The sequence below is a fragment of the Glossina fuscipes genome, unplaced genomic scaffold, assembly GCF_014805625.2.
Source record: "Glossina fuscipes isolate IAEA_lab_2018 unplaced genomic scaffold, Yale_Gfus_2 3, whole genome shotgun sequence".
Lineage (NCBI taxonomy): Eukaryota > Metazoa > Arthropoda > Insecta > Diptera > Glossinidae > Glossina > Glossina fuscipes.
Genome location: NW_023998417.1, coordinates 5,477,307 through 5,484,806, shown reverse-complemented (window position 1 = coordinate 5,484,806; position 7,500 = coordinate 5,477,307). Strand labels below are relative to the sequence as shown.

The following is a 7,500-nucleotide window of genomic DNA, read 5'->3' as shown; positions in this document are numbered from 1 at the left end:
GTTGTTTAAATACAATTTAACAATTGCATTAGCTAAAAAAGTTTATTTATCGTATGAACAAACGCACGCACACGTATAAGCATAGACCGAAACAGAGAGACAGACACATACACGTAAAACGTATAGATAGATATAGAGTGCTTAAAACCTTAAGCTGTTAGCTAAAAAGAATACGGATATGGATCGAGAGGAAGAACGAGAGAAAAAATGTGTATGTATGTATGTATGTATGTATGTGTGTGTGTGTGTGTGTGCGAGAGATAGAGAGAGAGAGAAAGAGATAGGGGGAAGAAATGAAAGAAACGAACGAATCAACAAAAACCAAAAAGTAAACTTCACCTTTTTTTCTTTTTTCCTTTTCTCCGTTTACTACATTTTCAAGTACTAATACTACTACACAATGCATATATAGAGTACTCTACTACTTGCATGCATTTACGTGTATAATTGTGTAATTCAGGTCCTAAGCCAACAACAACAGCAACTACAACGTTAAATTTTTAGGTATGAAGCGCACACGCACACACACACACACACACACACAAGAGAAGCCTGAAAAAAAAAATTCATTTTAAAACTAAATAAAAACTATTAAGGACATACACACGTACAAACAAACATACATGTATATATATATATATATATCTACAGAAAGAGACACTCATTTAATGCTTGCCTGCATGCAACGAAGGTAATGTGGTACTACTACTACTACTATTACTACTACTATGACACTATACCTAGATCAACTAAAGGACGGAGGAAAGAGAGAAATACAGAATTTTTTTTGCCACATATTTTTATTGCATTAGTTTGTTAACGTTTTTATTGTTATTTTATTTTCGTTTTATTTTTCATTTTATTTTCATTTTTTTTTTTTCTTTTTTTTTTTCCTCATACACATATGAAAACTAAAGTAGCGAATAACGAGCTACATGTGCTACAGAACGAATTTTGATAGCTCTGTACATTAAAGTAGACTTTTTGCTAATTGTGGAGGACACATATCGACTGGGTCAAGTGAGATCAACATCATTTCTGAATAGCTTTCAAGTTCTATTGAAATCTTTAAATCGTACACACGACCATTATTTGCTTTAGACTTATTTTGAACTATGATCTCAGCTGAAGCCAGCAAAAGGTATTTATGCAGTTGATGTAAATTTTTGCGACGTTCATTGTTACATTAGCAAATGGACACGCCCATTTTAATATATTTGATTCATTAAATTATCAAAGTCGCCTTTTTAGATTTTGCTTAGATTTCGAGCCACATTAACTAAGAGACGCGGAAGATGTTCTTGTCTAAATCTGTTTAGAATCCCATGCTAATAAAAAGTGAAATAATGCTTTTCGAGGTCTCTGATGGAATAATATCAATATGACAATATGATATGTCAAGCGGGAAATTATCTGCAAAGGCGGTATAGAGCTGAGCTTTTGAATCGCATCATCGCTATTAGAATAGGTTAGATCGGGAAGACTTAACAACAAAAGACGAATGAATTATTTGTTAAGTTCCAAATTAATTCAAAAGATGTCGTAAGGATATAAGAGGTCCTATATTTTTTGCTTTTTGCAGTCAGGATAGAATAGAAACAATGCTTCTCTGCTTTTTTAAGGTTTCTTCAATAGTTTTATCGATTTTCTGGCATTGATTCACATATGCGCAACTAATCGCTGTCAAATTCAGTAAATTATTCAATCTAGCAGATATACTCAAGATATCAATGAAATAATTGCTTTTTTTTTTTTTTGAATCCCGTTCAAGTTTATTCCGATTCGATGCACGATGGATTATAAATAAAGAGGACATAATCTAGGAATATGTATTTTGGTCAGTATTTCTCAATGCTACAAAGAGAATAATGAAATTAATATGATTCTCAACGATTTGGTTGAATCTTGTAAAAGTACGAATAACAACCATGCATATATTTATATATATGCATGTGTTTGTATAGATAATAAAGTTCCATGATAGGAAACGCACGCATGCATGCATGCATGCATGCATGTGAATACTTCAGCACTCTATGGATGTGTGTAACTAGTATTGTTATCGGTTTAAGTGAAAAACAACGGGTATATAGCGGGTTAAAGTGCCTGGGTAAAGCATCCATTGCAGGCACTTAATCTAGTACAAATGTAAATACATGTGAGTTAGTGGTCTGGAATTTTAAAGCAAATATGTTTAAATACTACCTACGACAGACATGAATGTGAAAACACAGAACATAATGTGACTAACTCTTAATTCGCATTATTCAAAATATATATATATATATATATATATATATATTTATATATATATAAAATATGTACATAAACACGTTTACGCGCACGCACATACACACTTAACTCGTATACTTATTTAATAGACAGACTTAATAAAATGCAATTCATTAAGTACCGTAAACATTAGTATGCTTAATTTTGCACATTTTTGTTATTATTGTTGTGATTTCCTTTTCACTTTTTGTAATTTACTTTATTTCAGCTGAAAAGCTAATATTTACTGCAAAAATAGTTGAGTGTAGTGTAAAAATGGCAGAGATTACTCTTATTATGCTTTACGCATTTACGTAGTTTCTGTGTTTTTTTCGGTTTTTTTTTTTTGCTATTTTGTAAAACCACTGCTTACTTAAATTCCTTGAAATATTTATCAACAAATGTTGCCTACCCTTTTGATAGCTACATTTTTAAGATGGCATTATTCCCTTCCCTTTTGATGTCGGATAAGAAAAAGTTTACATCTTTTCATGACGATTAAGAGAGAAATTTTCCTTCAATCCTATCTATCTAAAGAAATTGTTTGAAATTTATTGCATCTGTTGCTTACTCTTTTTGATAGCAAATATATATATATATTGCGTTTACTTTTAGTCAAGTAAATCGATTGATAATAATGACTCATAACACAGGAGTTAGACAGACGATGAGGTTTGCTTGCAATAAAATTTTGTTCATGTAATCCAAGATAAGAACTTTCTTTTTCGGTGACTTAATATCAAATTTTGTCATTTTGAAGCTACAGAAGCAACGCACACAATCGAATTTTCTTCTAACAAACACCGTAAAAGACTAGTGAGTGGCCTTGTGTCTCTGCGATATTTGTCAAGGATATAATTACCTCGCATATCCACCACTCTATTGCATCAATGACCAGCAATTAAAGCCCCTTTCTATGAAATACTCACTATATGTATGGTTCCCGTATACTGTCAAGGCGCTTTTCATATACACAAGTTTCACTCTATAGGAGACGGATTATGCTTATTTTCATAATTTCAGTTTGTGTGACAAAAAACCACCGCATTATTCCCCTAGGCTTCAAAAATGTACGGCTAGTATTATTTCCTAGTATGGATCGCTATACGATTTAAAATACTATCAACTGAAAGATAAACACAATTGCCTTAGAAAATAAAATATGTTAACTCGTTTAAATCCTCATTAATTTAATTGACTTCAAAATGTTAGCGAAAGTTGTGCAAACACACTCGCTATAACATGTCTGTCAAGCATTTCTGCTAAATATCTTGCGTCTTCATACAATTTTCACATAATTTTTTTAATTTACTCCTAGGATTTCAATCGATCATATTATACATTGTATTATACAAGCTTTAGAATAAAGAAACAAAAAAATTTCAATTGATTGAAATTATTTGTATGCATTTTGTAGGTGTTTTGTTCGGCATTCGTTTTTCTTTACTTGCGCAACACAATCATCAAGTTTTTAACATATTTGTGACAATGGAATTTAAAAAAAAAAAGAAAAAAAAAATGCTTTACCTTTTTCAATAAAAGAGAAGAGACAAGGAATGCATAAAAAATACTATATACCGTTTACATTTTTTTATAAATTAATGTGAAAATTATTTAATTAATTAAATAGAGACAAAAACAAAAAAGTACAGTTATTTCATGCTAATTAAAATGAAAGATAATTGACAGTTAGTTTAACAAGAAAAAAGTTAAGCTCCCAAGAGTTATACGAGTTCCCAATATATATACCCATTTATGCAGGAATTAAAAAAAAAAAAAAAAATTTTTTTTATTTCGAATATGATGAGAAGCTTTTTGCTTACACGCTTAATAGGGCGAAAAAAAATAGTTATTATTATCCTTTCCCGCACTTACTATTAATATTTGTATCAAAACTAGTGAACCTCAAGTTTTTTATATATATATATTTTTCTTATGCAAAATCTGGCCCATTTTACTCCACTACCCCAAAGTGAACGTGAAATTTCTATCGTTATTTACCCGCATCCCGCATTTGAAATTCGACCTAAGACGAATAAAAATATAAATTTTTTCGTACCTTTTTCCTGTCAAAAATATTTCACGTGTTTCTCATATACAAATGAAATGGTCAATGATATGTTGTGTACGCTTTTGGTTGTATTTAAACAAAAAAAAAAAAAAAAAGTACGGAAAGTAATAAATAAAAATACAACATCACCATGAGAGGAGGAATATTTCGTATTTCGTACCATTTAGTAAAAATGTAATCTTTTTAGCGTGTTTTTGTATACATGTATATATTGTATTGAATGGATATCATAAAGAAGAAGAAGAAGAAAAAGCAAACATCTTTTTTATTTGAAAAAAACGCAATCGTTTATTCAACTTCTGGGTTCCTCTACACATCCATTATTATTCTTTTGCCCGAAAACCATTTTGTTTTTGGTTTTTTTTTTTTTGTTCTATGAAAAAGTAAAAAAAAAAAAAAAAAAATAAGCAATTATTTGTGAATATTGTTTTATTGCATTTTCATTTGTTTCACTTGACGGTTAGAGTCTTTTCAGAAAATATTTAGAAATACCCAAAAGGTATATAATACCCGTAACCGCATATATATGCATGCGAGGGCGATGGCTTGGCAAACGCGAGTAACAAACAAAAAGAGTTTCAACAACAGCTCAATAATAACCCAGCAGCAGACAGACGACGACGGACTAGTAGCGCAATGTTTTGTTGCATTTTTCTTTGCCTGTTTTTTTTTTCTTTTTTTTTTTTTTTTCTCAATTGTTTTCAAAAAATTCTATTTCTTTTGAAACGTGCAAATTGCATTTCAATTAGAGTTTATGTGCGATCATATTTTTCCTCAAGCATACACAAGGCAAGCACGCACGCACGCCCAATGCACACACACACACACACACACACACAACACAGAGCATTTTCGGTTTTTGTTCGGTTTTTTTCTTTTTTTTATTGGTTAACATTTCTTGTTTTCCGTTAAATAATTTATTTGCTCGAAATTGATTTAGTTACCACTTAAGGCAAACAGTGACCTGGACATCATACATACAACAACTCGATATATTCAATAATATACACAAGCTAAAAACTATATACAAAATAACAACAACAACAACAACAACAAAACAATAAAATGGTTGTATTCTTCTTTTGCCTCTGCTATTATTACACCCCCTGTTATCGTTGTTTATTGCTTGCGTACTTGTTTCTTTTTTCACTTGCATTTTAAATGAGTAGTAGTTTGAAAATAAGAAATTATTGACCATTAGAGAGAGGAAAAAAATATTAATAATTCTCCTTGAATAAGAGGAAAAAACTTTAAAAACACGTAAGCAGCTTATATGGAATATAAAAAGGTTACAGACAAAAATTCTTTGTATTTTACACACAACTATCTCCAGCATTGAAGTTTAGCATGAACGTTACACGTTAGTGTTTCGAGAAGAAGAATAGATTTGTTGCTGCTACCGTTGCTGTTTGGTTAACGACTTAGGTGTTCTATTAAGTAAATTTAAAATTTTAAGTATAAAAGTATAGGGCATTTAAGGGATTATTAACTAGTAACTTTTGCCTCAACAAGCACAGCTGCTTGTATACTGGTAACATTGAAATCATTATTGGTAAAAGTTGGCAGAACGTTGAGTGATTTCAACGATTTCGTTAAAGCCACCATTTCCATTTGAAAGCAGTGCCATTTATCTTTACCGTCTTCAATTCATTAGCTGACCACCGGCTAGTTTCGTTTCATAAACATATCGTTTTTATTGAGTATAAAAAAGGAGATATGATGATGAAAATAAATAGAAATATACGTGAAGGAAAGAACAGAAGTTATACGCAACGCATCTTATGTTTGCCACTGGATCATACGCCTTTCTTGCGTACTGTTTAATTTTACTTTCTTTTCCATATGCTTTTTTTTTTTTTGTTAAGCATAAACGGTAATGCCGAGCTATCTTATCTTTTTTGCTTTGGCAAAGTGTGAACATCAACTTTTTTATATGATGATATCTTTATTGGCTTGATTGACTTTGAAAGCGGCAGAAATTCCCGCTCAATATAAACGCGTTCTCAAGTCGATCTGTATAACAAGAATCTCAGTAGTAGTTGAAGCATCACAAGAAGCCCTAAGATTACTAAGATCACTAAGATGTCGAGAAAATCTAAGGAGGAAACCTCCGAGGAAGGAAACTATTCCGACAAGAGAGTATTAAACGGCGAATGTAACCGCTTCTATCGAAAGGGCGATGAGGATCCCTAAGCGCACTTTTTCTTATTCTTATTGAGAGGACACTATGTGTGAAGCATGAAATTTTCAAAATACATTTTATAAAAGATTTTTAAATGCAATCGTAATCGAATTTAGTCTAGTAATCGTTCTATAGTGCCTCTTAGGATGAAGATAGCAAAGTGGACTTAATCGGACAATCATTGCAATCTACTCGCTAGTTATGAAAGTCTTGTTCATTTCTATGTTTAACTGAAAGGGACGAATGAAATATTGAAAGAAGAAATTTGAAGAAATTTCATAGCACACACCAGCGGATATATTCGAGAATACGGATTTGGTTATTAGTGTTGTAACGTTACAAAGAGCTGTCTGCTGTTGCCGTCTCCTCATATTAGCAAATCATTGACTTTCACAATGTTATATGGAAAAGAATTAACGAATAAGAAGAGAAGAATGCTATCTTCGCTGATACTGCAGCCAGCTAGGATCATCTAGTAAAAGCTTTAATTACTAGGCGCAGTTTTAAAATCGTAAAACTTTACCGAACAACTAAACACATGTCCTCTACATTTTCATTTAACCAACAAGTAGGGTCTTTTGCGGTCCCAGATGTCATATGTTGTGGGCTATTTATTGATCCCCTTTGTAATAAACGATCCGACAGAAGTGCGATCGTGATTAATAACGTTTTTGTCCTAAATGGTGAAAAAGAAGAGCACTTGATATTTAGGAAATCGCTTATAGTAAATTGCGATCGTGAGAATATCAGATCGTCATAAAGATTTCAGCATTATGGAAAAAAAAGTCGATTAGAATGTGGACGTTCGCTCCATATATGATAGATAAGCACTCTACCTTGCAATAATATAGTGGTTGATTCGAGTGTTTGACTCCCCTAAAAAAAAGGGATCTCGTGTTCGTCTCAAAGCGAACGCATTGCCTTCTTATATATATATATATATATATGGTAGGCGATATATATATATATATATATA

General features: G+C 31.6%; 1 protein-coding gene across 7 annotated transcripts in view; it reads right to left on the bottom strand.

Annotated features, from left to right (window-relative positions):
* The window catches only part of LOC119635153 (polypyrimidine tract-binding protein 2), a 246,453-nt gene that overhangs the window by 22,135 nt on the left and 216,818 nt on the right, over window positions 1–7,500 (bottom strand). The window lies entirely within an intron of this gene.